Source organism: Drosophila yakuba, chromosome 2R (assembly GCF_016746365.2).
Source record: "Drosophila yakuba strain Tai18E2 chromosome 2R, Prin_Dyak_Tai18E2_2.1, whole genome shotgun sequence".
Taxonomy (NCBI): Eukaryota; Metazoa; Arthropoda; class Insecta; order Diptera; family Drosophilidae; genus Drosophila; species Drosophila yakuba.
In genome coordinates this window covers 4,007,892-4,022,028 of record NC_052528.2, presented here as the reverse complement: position 1 = coordinate 4,022,028, position 14,137 = coordinate 4,007,892, and positions in this window count along the sequence as shown.

The window sequence follows — 14,137 nt, the reverse complement described above, 5'->3', positions numbered from 1 at the left end:
CATTCGGTTGTATGAAAAAATGTATGTAGGAAAAACGTTGATGAACTTGATATTTTTATTATTATACCCGTTACTCATAGAGTAAAAGGGTATACTAGATTCGTTGAAAAGTATGTAACAGGCAGAAGGAAGCGTTTCCGACCATATAAAGTATATATGTTCTTGATCAGGATCAATAGCCGAGTCGATCTAGCCAAGTCCGTCTGTCCGTCCGTATGAACGCTAAGATCTCAGGAACAACTAAAGCTAGAAAGTTGAGATTAAGCACACAGACTCCAGAGACATACACGCAGCGCAAGTTTGTTGATTCATGTTGCCACGCCCACAAACCGCCCTAAACTGCCACGCCCACACTTTTGAAAAATGTTTTGATATTTTTTGATTTTTGTACTGGTCGGTCTTGTAAATTTCTATCGATTTGCAAAAAGCTTTTTGCCACGCCTACTATAACGCCCACAAACCGCCCAAAGCTGCCACGCGCACACTTTTGAAAAACGTTTTGATATTTTTTCATTTTTGTATTAGTCTTGTAAATTTCTATCGATTTGCCAAAAAGCTTTTTTGCCACGCCCACTCTAACGCCCGCAAACCGCCAAAAACTGTCAGTGTTGAAGACTCTCCTTCGCACTTCCACTAGTTGAGTAACGGGTATCAGATAGTCGGGGAACTCGACTATAGCGTTCTCTCTTGTTTTAAATTAGAAATCAGAAGCAACTGCCTAGATAAAACTTCTCCTAATTAATTTTTAATCTAAAAGTTTGTAAAATCCAATCTGCTCGAAGGGCAGAGCCGCTTTTCTTTTTTTAGTTCGCATGTAGGTACTTCAACATGTGGGTACCTCACCGTGTGCTTGTCCCGGTTGCTGTAGTTGTAATCGGATTATGATTATGTCGATGAAAATGAGGCGAGTATTATCACCAATTCCGCGTCCCACATGCTTTATAAAGTGCATTGAAATTAAGAAGAACAATTAATTGAAGAACTGAAGATATACGCAGATGGAGATTAATACAGTTCAAATTGTTACACCAGGGGCTAGGGAAAGAAAAGTGGGAAACCAAAACAATCCCTCAGTGCTGAGACTGAGATTGGGGTTGGGATATGGGAATCGGCATGGGTCGCTTTGGGATTTTCTCGCCTGGACATTTTGACTGATGAGCTGGCGACGTGAGCCATACAACTGACTTGCCGCCATTGGTGACTGCCGCTTTTTCTTCGGGTTTCACTACTAAACTAAATTTTCCACATCGTTAATTTATATTAATATGATTTCTGTGTCAACGGTCGATGTGCTCGCCGTCTAGAGCTCGCCTTAGCCGGTCAGGTCTGAGCTGTGTTGTCGCCGATGTTGACTCCCGCCGTGTATGACAAGGCATCCACGACGCCGATGGAGGTCGCCGGCGCAATATTTATCTAAATTGTTATTTTTCACACTCACGCAGTTCAATGAATTCGTGAAAATTACGTTTGGGACTTTGTGTTTGCTCGTCGCCAAAGTCATCCCCTCCTTCTGTCCCGTCGCGGAGCTTCGCTTTGATTCTTCAATCTACGAGCCGAATGGCTCTTTAAGCGCTTGGTTAAGTATATTGGTATAAAATTCAATTTTCCTGCTTTGTGTTAATCCTGTTATTAGCTGCCGTCCCGCTGCAGAATCCTTTTTACACACTCCCCTTAAGTGCCACGTGAATTGAATCACTATAGTTGAGGTGGTGGAAAATTCGAGTCTGGTGCGAAAACAATCTTTTTATGAGTTATGCTTGCTGCTCTAGAAAAAAACAAGATAGTCGCGATAGTCGAGTTCCACGAATATCTGATACCCGTTACTCAGCTAGTGAAAGTGCGAAGGAGAAATTTCAACACTGACAGTTTTTGGCGGTTTGTAGGCGTTAGAGTGGGCGTGGCAAAATGATTTTTGGCAAAAGGAAATTTACAAGTCTAACAAAAATGTGAAAAAATAGCAAACAAATTTTTTTTTAAAGTGTGGGCGTAGCAGAATTGGGCGGTTTGAGGGCGTAAGAGGGTGCGTGGCTTAAGGAGTTTTTTGCAAATCGATAGAAATGTACAAGACATACAAAAATTAAAAATATCAAAACATTTTTTAAAAGCGTGGGCGTGGCGGTTTTGGGTGGCTTTTGAGCGTTAGAGTAGGCGTGGCAACATGGCCCTTTTACGATATGAGTAACGGGTATAACGACCACGTAGCCTTAATGTTAGTAAATGCTTTTGACTTTAAAAAAATTTTTTTATCGAACTTAAACGATAGAACTAAATTACGTAGTAAATAAGTCAGCAAGTAAGCATACATTAAAAATGGAATGATTCTTTGCAATCTGTAATATGAAATTGTTAAAATTTTACTTTGCTTGACCCTAAATTGGTTAAATTGTTTTAAAGTATAAGAAGTGATTCCCGATAAGGAGAGTAAATACTTCTAAATGAAAACACTGCTTTATGTGTTTATCCGCATAGTTTTGGTTTTATCATTTTATCATTCATTTACATAATAACAATTGGGCACCGATTTACAAATATAATATTCAGTTCTGGCGAGAATTTTTTTTCGGGATACATTTTTAATTTTCGCACACAAAACTATTTAGAAATCCTAATCCACCCCGATAATGTAAAATAACACCGCCATTCGCCACAACTCCCTTACAAAGTCAAGAGGCTAGTGGAGGAAGAAATCAACGTCATCGTTAAATTTAATTAGGCATCAAATGACCCAACAGCCGAGCTAAATCAAAACCAAATGGCCTGAAAGTGACCCAAGTGCAGGCGAAATTCAACCGCCTGGCTCAAAGGGCGGTCGCAACACTTTAAAACACAATTAAAAGTCAAAACGTCATTGTAAACGAAAGCCAGTGGACAGCCCTCCGGGACCGAACAGCCGCCAATGAGGCGCCGTAGAGAAAGTGCTGTTGTGGGATGCAGACTGGCACTCACTTTACATAACATTTAACAAAATTATAATGAGGCATAGAATGGATGTTTATCGGTTGGGGGCTGAGTCTTCTCCCCCCGTAGTAAGCAAATGTTAATGAGATTATGTAAGGAATACATTTTATTATTTATTTGAAGTTTATCTTAAGATACATGTGAGTCCCGACTGCGCCTTATGTAATTTCTATCAGTGCGACGAGATAACCACATTAGGTGTCCATTAGTATGAATTCAATTACCGTCAAAGCTAAGTAGAGCAGAGGAAAACTATACAAAAATAAAATTCCTTTATATAATTACCACATATAGCCAATGTGGCTTATCTGTGCATTAAGGAACTTTTTTCAGTGGATGTTCACAATTTAAGAACGAGCAGATGGACCAAATTGTAAAAAGTGCTTCTTCGCAATTAAACATTTTGCAGACAACAAATTCCTTTTTATTGTGAAAACATATATGTAATTTGAGCTTAATGGTCAGGTTTGGTCAAAGCCTCAGCTTTTGCATAAAATGTTTTTTTTTTTTTAGAATTAAATTAATGTTTTTATCACTGTTGACAAAATGTTACATGAGAAATATTGTTGTTAGCCATTCTTGATTTAATGTACTCTTTTTCTGAGTATATTAATACCTCCCTACAGTAAAAAGTTTCATTAGAAGCTAATTTTATGAACCAATCCATTTGTTTGATTTTCCTTCTACTAAATTTTCTCTGGTCTTATCTAATCACATTGAGTGCGAAAATATTACTCAACCTTCTTATCGCAACCAGCATACACATTTAGCTTACCCAGGTTTCATGCATTTCCTATTTTCATTTTCAGCTTTTAGCTTACGGCCATAAAAATAAAGTAAAATATATTATGAAACTGAAGTAAAGCGGGTTGCTTGGCGATCAAAATGCGGGTCATTTCAATTCAATTGTTTCACTAATGCTGTGTAAACTAAACTCTTTGAAATAGGAAAAGGAGAAGGGATGTATAAATATTCAGTTGCGTGCTAAAATACTATACATACATTACATTAAACTTTTCATTTCCATTTGCAAAGACGTGTAGGTACTTAGGATTGGCCCAAAGTACAGTGCCTCGAATATTAGATACTCAGCACGTGGTGGCGTTCACACATATTGTTATTGTAGTTTGTGTGCGTTAAAGTGGGTATGGGCATCTTTTTTTTGCCAATTCGATAAAAATTAAGACAAATTAAAAAAATGTACAAATTTTTTAAATAAATTTGCACTATTTTTGCGTTTTCGGGATCTGCATGTCATTATTTTTTTATACCCGTTACTCGTAGAGTAAAAGGGTATACTATATTCGTTGAAAAGTATGTAACAGGCAGAAGAAAGTGTTTCCGACCATGTAAAGTATATATATTCTTGATCAGGATCAATAGCCCAGTCGATCTGGCCAAGTCCGTCTGTCCGTCCGTGTGTCCGTCCGTATGAACGCTAAGATCTCAGGAACAACTAAAGAAAGTTGAGATTAAGCACACAGACTCCAGAGACATACACGCAGCGCAAGTTTGTCGATTCATGTTGCCACGCCCACTCTAACGCCCACAAATCGCACAAAGCTGCCACGCCCACACTTTTAAAAAATGTTTTGATATTTTTCATAATTTTATTCGTCTGCTAAATTTCTATCTATTTGCAAAAAAAGTTTTTGCACGCCCACACTTTTGAAAAATGTGTTCACATTTTTTTTACACTTTTATTAGTCTTGTAAATTTCTTTCGATTTGCTAAAAAACTTTTTACCACGCCCACTCTAACGCCCACAAAAGCTGCCACGCCCACATTTTTAAAAAATGTTTTGATATTCTCTCACTTCCAATAACTGAGTAACGGGTATCCGATAGTCGGGGAACTCGACTATAGCGTTCTCTCTTATTTTAGTTTATAGTTTTTAAAACCTAAGCGTTTATACGGACTAACGCGGCTAGTTATACTGATAAAGACTATATTTACATAGTAGGCATATTTTTAAGCAGATGTAGTGTGATTTAAAAATCTGTAAAAAAATCTTGACAACCGAGTATTATAACAAAATAATTAAAGTATATAGCATAAAACTGAAACACTGTTCATCCAAAAAGCTTAAAACAGAAATTCGATATCAATAATGCAACGATTTTCATGGGTCTTCGCTTCTCGCAACTTAACACAGACAAAATCAAATGCAATTTCACGGCTATTTGAATGGGACAAGACAAAAACATTTTGCTATAATGAAATAAATGAGCGCAATTTTCAATTTGCCATGCAGATGAGTCGAGCCACAAAACGTAGTTGAGAGGGACCGTTTCCAACGGAAAGAGGCTGCACGAGCAACCTGCTTTGTGGCGGGGCTTTAAGCACAATGCACACAGTTTGAATGTATGTTTAAGGTATGAAGGGGCTAGTGAAGTGTGCCATGAAGTACGTCGCATGTGCAACAATTAGCGGTATTTCGAGTACACATCCCTCAGCATATCTTTCACATTTACACGTAGCTCCCTGTGCCCCAGTGTACGTGACATTTTGGCATTGGCCGTTGCTCAATTTCAAGTGGAAAAAGTTAGCAAAGAAAGTGGGATTTACTGTCTCCATGAGTTTTACACTCAAAATATTTATATCAAATGTTGTTTATTCATTTTAATTGTAATATAAAGCAAATGTATGTGATGAAACATGATGTTAGTCTTAACTAAATAAATGAATGATCTAAAGTTTCCTCATTCTACACTTTTTATCACAGTACGTCTTTGCCCTTTGGGCATTTGTGTATAAACTTGTAAACTTCCATATTTTCGCACTCATACATATATGAATTCAAAATGCCATCTCCACGACTCTATCCCTAAATCCTGGTTGGTCCGGATTGTTATACCAAGATGTTTAGCACTGATCAAATTATTCCAATATTTTTTGTACTAAAACGCTTAAGAGCCTATTGTTAAGAAGAATTTGTTATAATATTTGTTTTGTGGATTCTTCTTCTGAACCATTTTCTTTTGAAGTTTTGGTATTCGATACAGTTCTTGAGTTTCCGCTGTTTACTCGAAAAAAGGGGTTTTGCAGTACACTATTCACATATTGTCTAACTTTTATTAATCCTTTTCGTGATACTTCTTTGTTCTCGGTTTAATTTTTACAGTCAAAAAGAATCTTGTCAGTCAACTGAATGAGTTTGGGATGGCACTTGGAATTCCCCTCTTTTTCAGGGGAAGCTCAACAAATGTACATCTAATTAGCCAAGAGAGAACCGTTTCTGTTATGCCCCTTTCCGCTTTTTTATTTTTTTATCACTGGGCGTTTGAAATGGCTTCAAAAAAGGCAAACTGTCTCTGCACCTCCTTGCATCATCCTTAGGATGGGCAAACAAACAAGAAATAAAACTCGCGGCACTTGAATCCTTAGGAAAATCAAAAACAATTAAAGTTTGTTCAAGAAAAACAACATACAGAACTCATCATGCCTCACATACTCGCAACCACACATACTCCCATGGCACGGTCATGCGTGTAAACATTCCGCTCACCGACCCACTTTACCGCACACACAGTCACCGCAATGAACAGATAACGTTGCCTACTTTTGCGCGCTATTCGCCAACGCAAACAACTTTTGCGTGACGTCGCTTGACGTTTGCTTCTACACTCCTTTCCCATTCCCCCTTTCCCCCACCTTCCTCCCTACGCCCCCATCATCCCTAATCTTTTACTGGTTTCCCGCAGCCCCACCGATAAATAAATTTGAACATTTGGTGTAAATGTAAATAGATTGTTCTCCCCCAACCACTGTGTTCTAACGTGGTGTGCGTGTTTAAGGGTGGTGATGTTGGGGGGTAGTGCAGCCGGCGGACTTGTGAGGGCCAAAGGGTCGCTCATTTGCGGCCTGGTCAAAGCGGCGCCAGGCAGACGTCCAAGGAGACAGAACTCTCTTTCGCTCTCACAGTGCCACCTCACCACAACGCCACGTATTCGTTGGAAATGTAAAAAAATTAAAACGTTTTGTGGCCCTTTTGATTATGAAGTGTTCAGATGGCCTTGACGCACTAATGGAATGTGAAAGCTTGATCGCAATTGAGACTTTTTAACTCTCTGGCAGTTAAACACATTAAGTGTGCATGTGTGTGCAACGCGTACAGAAATAACCACTTGTTGAATACCCCCAGTTGCCTTTATCCATTAGATGCATGTATCTAACTTACTAGTAATAACTATTAAACCATTAGTATTTTTATATTTTAGTATTTAAAATAAAAACAAAACGAATTTGCCTGATTTTAGCAATTTGGCCGTGATAGTCAAATTCTTGTGTAATAAACGTGCTAAGAAGTCATTAACTTTGTCTCAGGCGACTTGGAAAAACATATCAAGAATGCGCAACCTGTAACCAAAGGAAGAAAGAATGTACAAAATTGTCATCAAGGGTCTGCATCAATCCGTCTCTTCTTATAAAATATCAGATCAAAACTTATATGTCGACCTTCTTTCTGTATATACATATACGCTTTGCCAAAAGAATCTTTATTTTTTAGTATTCAGATGTGTAAGGCCCTACACACTTGAAGGAAATCTAATCCGTGTGGCATCCTACAAAGATTATATGAAATTGCTATTACTCGCAGTGCGCGATTACTTAACAGTTTTTAAACCCATTCCTTGTAGGAAAAAGGGTATACTAGATTCGTTCCCTATTACTCCACGAGTAACGGGTATAATTTATAAACGTATCGAAATCTTCAGTATGCAAAAAAAACTCTGGCTGCAATCGCAAACATTGCCATTCTGTAAAAAGCCTTTTATTTATAGTTAACTAAAAGTATTCTGAGAAGAGGCGGCTACGAAGGGCTTGTCAATTGTCAAGCAAGATGAAGACCGTTATAATTATAAAAAAAAAAAACACACACAAAATTGCATAATAGCACACTAATGACTTTAAAATCTCTTAAATCCAGAAAGCACCCAGTTCAGCCGCAAAATTCAAACGTAAACCGACTTTTCAAAAGACGCTTTCGTCAGGCATCTTTGCGTGGGCAGATCCTAATAACATATTTTTAGAAAAGATGTGATACGATTTGAAATAAATATTTAAAGATTTATAAATACTTTAAATATATTCTTTTTAGATAATATAATATGTTATTTAACGTTACAATTGATATGGGAAATAAAACAAATTCAAATAAATGGGTGGCGACAACTTTAATTAAGGCTACTATTCCTTAATGTGTTATGAAGTTATTTTGGTTTGTCTTTGATTATCTTGCTTTTATTGATAGAATACCTGACCTAGTGTGAAAACCATCTTAAATATCACTCGGTCGACGTCCATTACAGAGGATTTGTTTGTATGGGTACGAAAAGCTTTATTTGCAGCAGAAAATGTTTTCAGAAAAAACAAAAGTTTAAGCCAAAGGAACGACATTCAGAAACTCATATTTATATATCCACTTCAGCATTAATAAGTAACAGCCCCCACATGAAAAGTGAAAACAAAGTATGTATAAATAATTATTATTTACACAGTGGCCGACGGAAACGAGAGAATTTATAGCACACATTTTGATTTAACGAGCCTGAGCGATATGCAACTTATATGAAAGGCAGCTTTTAGTACCGCCTGGACTCTTCATCGCCATATTTACTAACCCAGTCTTCGCGTCGCGGCTCGCTTCAGTAGTTCAAGAGTGGCTAATTGGTGTCATTAAAAAGTTGGAGGCGGGTCTTTAAAACATGTATACAGCATAGACAAATATTATGCATACGTCACGACGATGCGTTCGTGTTAGGAAGATGAATAGCCGGCTGAACGCCATGCCTGGCGCTGTTTTACAATGTTAATGTAATCAAAGTTTAACTTCTGCCTGATTTGTGATTAAAAAATTATAAACTTTCCTAACAAAAAAATTATAGTCCCACTGCAGGTAAGCGCTGAAAAAATAAACACAAATTACAGGAAGGTTGCTATGAAAAATTACCATTTATATTACAGAACAAAGTTCAATGAAGCGCTATTAATTGGAATGTCCTAGATAGAATGGCAAGTTGGGTACAAAGTTCGAAGGAGGATGGATATGACGCCGTGCAATAACGTCTAAAATCTGCTTTTGATGGTTCGCGATTTGCAGCTAGGACAGTGGCTCTACGGATAATTGTTATTTATGGCGCATTACGGGTCTGCAGAACTGGCAAGGCAGTTCAATGAATCTTATGGAATCGCGCAATGTCATTTGCATTGACGGCCGGCCTCTATATCTGTTAATGAGTTGCGGAAGGTGTGTCATTTAAGTGGTGGGCATAATCAGCCGCTCTTTCGGATTGTGAGACGAGGGTATGGGATAAATTGAACAAGTATTTGACGTACATATGTCAAAAATATTTTGGCCACGCCCACTCTACTCCCATTAACCGTAAAAAGCTGTCACGTCCACAAATTAAAAAAGTTTTTATTTTTTTTTATTTTACTACTTTTCATGCCTATTTCTATTGATATGACAATAATCTCTTTAAAAGTATCTCCAGCTCAGTAATAGGTATTTCATAGTTTTTTGTTCAAATGAATCTATATAGCTATATGATTATGTAAATCCAACTACTGGATAACTATACTAATACTGTGCTAAAAGGACGGTGTACAGTAATGAAGTGATTTGATAGGAAAAAAATATTTACTCATACATATATACTTGTACTTTCATACTTTGGTCCCCTTAGGTGGACCAAAAATGTTTATTTTCTCTAGCTCAAGCTCTAGATCAAGTTTATACTAATATTAAGTAATCGCCCCCTTTCGACCCCCAATTCACATTAAAGAAGGTGAATAGTACATAAAGCGAATTGTAAGAAATATACATAGAATGAACAGCAACCTCGGAACTAGAAGGGCATGCCCTAATAAATGTAAATACGCCAACTGGCTGACCAATCCCCTTCCCCAGTCCTTGTGGAAAGGGGGGAAAATTGTTGGGGCCTGTCAACGAGCTTCTTGTGGTGATCGGCATCGAAAGAGGACGAGAATGTTGAGCAGCTGTCGACTACGAGGAGGACGAAGACTTTTTGCTATTGACATTTGACAAGTCGCGTGGGATGTTTCGGACCCAGAGGGCATGCGAGGGTGAGATTGAGGTACGACTACTTAACTTTTTTCCCTCGTTCGCAGCCATGCTCCCTTTTTATTTATTATTGCCTTATAATATTTTCTCTTGTCTTTAGAATTTTTAAATAACCGCGGGTGCGATTTTTCTGCCCGGCTTAGCACCGTCATGATGGTTCGTGGCTGTGACGGGAATGCCTTGCTATGATGAAATTTGTGTGTTAAAACGTGTTAAAGTCGATAACGGTTCTTAAAATGTCAGTTGTGTTGTTCCCGTTTGATTTAATTACAGGCATTGAATGCTTCGCCCGGGGACTTTAGGTTGCTGTTGTCAGGATTTATGAATTAATAGAGGGCGGTGGAAGGAAAGCTGTGTATGTAAGAGTCCTTTGGTGAGACCAATTTCTATTGTAAAATATATATATATGTGTCTCTATTTTTTTTAACCGGTTTTGCAACGTATACTTGTATTATACGGAAATGAATTGCTGATTATATTTACGCCCCACCTGTGATTATCTAAAACAAGATCATTAAGAAATTATCCGAACCGTCCCTAATTGGATCTTGGATTGGATTGAGTTCTCTTTTGTTCAGCTACAAATGATTTTCTAATGTACATAAGTAGAGTAGGTTTTATGCATTCTACTTCATAAAGAATGGCAACAAATTCGAAAACCCCCATTAAATTACATTGATACTTGCAGCTGTATATACTATATACAGTTGCGAAAAAAATAATAGCACCACCATACCTTTTTTTGTTATTGATCAAATAAATTAAGGTTGAGGTACCGATAGAACCAAATACTGATTTTTCGCATAATGCTAGATATTTTTCCCATTCAAAAATTAAAAAAAAAATTTGAATTGTTTATACCTTAATTTTTTATAATTTTTTTTGGGCGGCAAGGTCTAAAATGAGGCGAAAAAAAAAATAGCACCACTATCGATTTTTTCAAATAATCAATAATTATCGAAGGATTGCTTTGGTAAAAAGCATGTGGTTATTAAACTTGACACTTAATCTATTATTTCGAAAATGATTTTTAAAAAATTTCCTTTAAAAAATCATTAAAATGGGACGTGGAAAGCACTGCACTGAAGAAAAACGTGACTTGATCAAAAAACTCATTTCTGAAGGAAAATCTTTTAGAAATATTGGCCAAATCCTTCAATGCTCAAACAAAATTATAGGAAATGTAATCACCTACAACGAGAATCCCGAAAAACGTGGGAAAAAACAATCATTGGGCACCCACCTCTTCAAAAGGCTAGTGCCCGAGAGCAAGAAGGATCCATTTAAAGCTCCTACCGAACTGAAAAAGGATCTCAACATATCCGCAACAGTGCAAACAGTTCACACATGTCTAAGGGAACATAGTTTAAAAGGCTGTAGTCCAAGGAAAGGTCCTTTTTTTAAATGGGAGACACATACCCAAGCGCATTAAGTTCGTCAAGGAACATTTAAATTGGCCATGCGAAAGATGGACGAACTTTTTATTGTCAGATGAGAGCAAGGTGGTTTTTTTTGGTGGCAATGGATCTTGATCGAATGTAAGGCGCCCTAGGAACACCGAATATAAGCCAAACGACACAGTAGAAGCAATTAAACACGGCGGATCCAGTGTAATGGTATGGGCATGTTTTTCTTACTATGGAGTTGGACCAATACATTGGATAAAACCATAATGGATCAGCATGTGTATGTGGATATTTTGGAAACGGTTATGATACCCTTTGCTGAATATGATATGCCGCTAAAATAGGTCTTCCAACAAGACAATGACCCCAAGCATACCAGTAGGAAAGCCAAGGAATGGTTCCAAAATAGATCAGTTCATGTTCTGGAGTGGCCTGCGCAGTCGTCAGACCTCAATCCCATCGAAAACCTTTGGTCGAATATTAAAAAGGCAGTTGCAGCTTTTAAGCCAACTAATAACGAAAGCCTATGGACCGTGATTAAGGAGTCCTGGAGCAATATAACCCCAAAACGGTGCCAGGACCTGGTTGACTCCATGCCAAAGCGTTGCGCAGCTGTTATTGCTAATAAAGGATACACTACCAAACACTAAATTAATGGGATCGGCGTAGTTTTAATATACAATCACTTGTTATTAATGAATTTGTTACTGTTAAGTTTATATTTTATGTTTAAAGCATTTTTTATGAAGTGGTGCTATTATTTTTTTCGCCCTTTTTTGTCATTTTTCATAAAGTTCCTTAAATAAGTTAAGAATTCATAGAACAATTGTGATTTTTTTTTATTTCCTAAAAAGTGAATTGTTTAACCTTTCTAAAAAGGTATTTCAGATCCTTTTAAACCCAAAATTGTAGGTAGGAGACTTATTCAAAGTTTTACTGGGCAAGTGGTGCTATTTTTTTTTTCGCAGCTGTACATATATGCAGAATGTATCTACATTCATCTTTATACATTATTCACATTAGTGCAATTAGGTGCCTTAGGAGAACTTCTTCATTGACCTTTGAATAAGGCGAAACGTCGAGTGCAATGATCGTTTTAATAAGTCAAAACAGAACGACAAAGGACCAACCAACTGTTGATGAGCAACATACAAGCGCCGCTAACGGAAAAAACTTCGCTTGTCGGAAACTCATCTTCCGGAACTGTAAGAAGCTATCGGCTAAACAATATTCCCCTTCTTTTTCAGCTCTGTCTTCTGTTTTTTCTTCCTGTTTATTGTTTCCATGCTTTGGCTAAAAGAGGTGGGGCACGCAAATGCTTACGCTGCCGACGGGTGATTTACATAATGTCGACAACATGCGGCTTGTACTACCTCTATTTCTTGTTCCCATCCCTTGCAACTGAGTTTAAAAATATTAACTGTCAATTTGTATTTGGCAACACTTGTCTGAAGAGGAATTAGTGGGGAAAGCAAATAAGAAGGGAAGGGCGACTTATTTTCAATAAGAAAACTTTTTTCTTGGTTGAATAATATTAAACAAACAATGGTCGTTTTCTTTGATGCAACGATGCTCCACCTTAAATTACTATTAAAGCACACTGGCGTGTGTTACATCCATCAGAAACACTAAACATGTTTCCAGAACATCAAAATGCCACTACACAGAAAGTTCTTTCGTTTCATTATAAAGGTATCTGATTTTGCGTGGGGCCCTCAGAGCCGGTGACGATCCCTCTCCTGTTTATTTAATATAGTACAAATCCCAATTCGGTGTTTGAATAAACGGTTACAATTGTGGCAGTGACCCCATGACTTTTAAACGATTTAAGGTATCATAACATATTTTTTTGTTCTAAGGGGTTTTTGCATCAAAGTTGTGCATAACTTGTCTGCAATATTGCAGCAATTATTAAAATCCCTTTGATCTAAGCCAAACAAAAGAAATATTAGTCAAATAAAAACCACATACACACATTTTGTGGGAGGGAAGCTCGCAACATTTGAATAAGCAAAATAGCTTTCCTAGCAACATTTCATTATCTGCCGACAATAGTTTATCATGAGATAAAGCCCTTCCGATAAGGACATAAGCACTGTGATAACCAACAGCAACAAGAGCGTGGACAAACAGACGATAATAATAATAACAGTATACAACTCACTCAGTCAATCGGAGTTGGTAACAAAGGAGCTGGCGACAGCCATGTGGAAAGTCAGCCGCAGTCGAATGCAGGCCGTCGCGAGCAACATGCGTCACATGTACTAATCAGGCTTCTCACCCACCCCTCACTTAGACCCTTGTGGGTCGGGCCGCCCATTTGGCTCAATACCTCCCTCTGGAGTTGAGCCTGAGCACGTGGTGTTCATGTCTAGGAACTCCGAGGCACAAGCCACCCCGTTGGGCAAATATGTGTGGTGGGGTTGGAACTGCATCTATGTGTGTATGTGTGGGCTAGCCTGGGATTTCGTGCAGTGAAGGGTATATTTGTTTTACGTTAAGACCTATTGGAACTAGTACTTTTTTTAATATTGTCGGAGAACGTAGAGGAGCATCATGCCAAATCCATAATATTTCTCAAATGCGACTTTCGGTAAGAATGTATAAAATTATAGTTTTGTGGTCGAAAACAAACACTATTCTAATTTTGCTATGATAACTTTACAAATAATACAGACACTAAAAC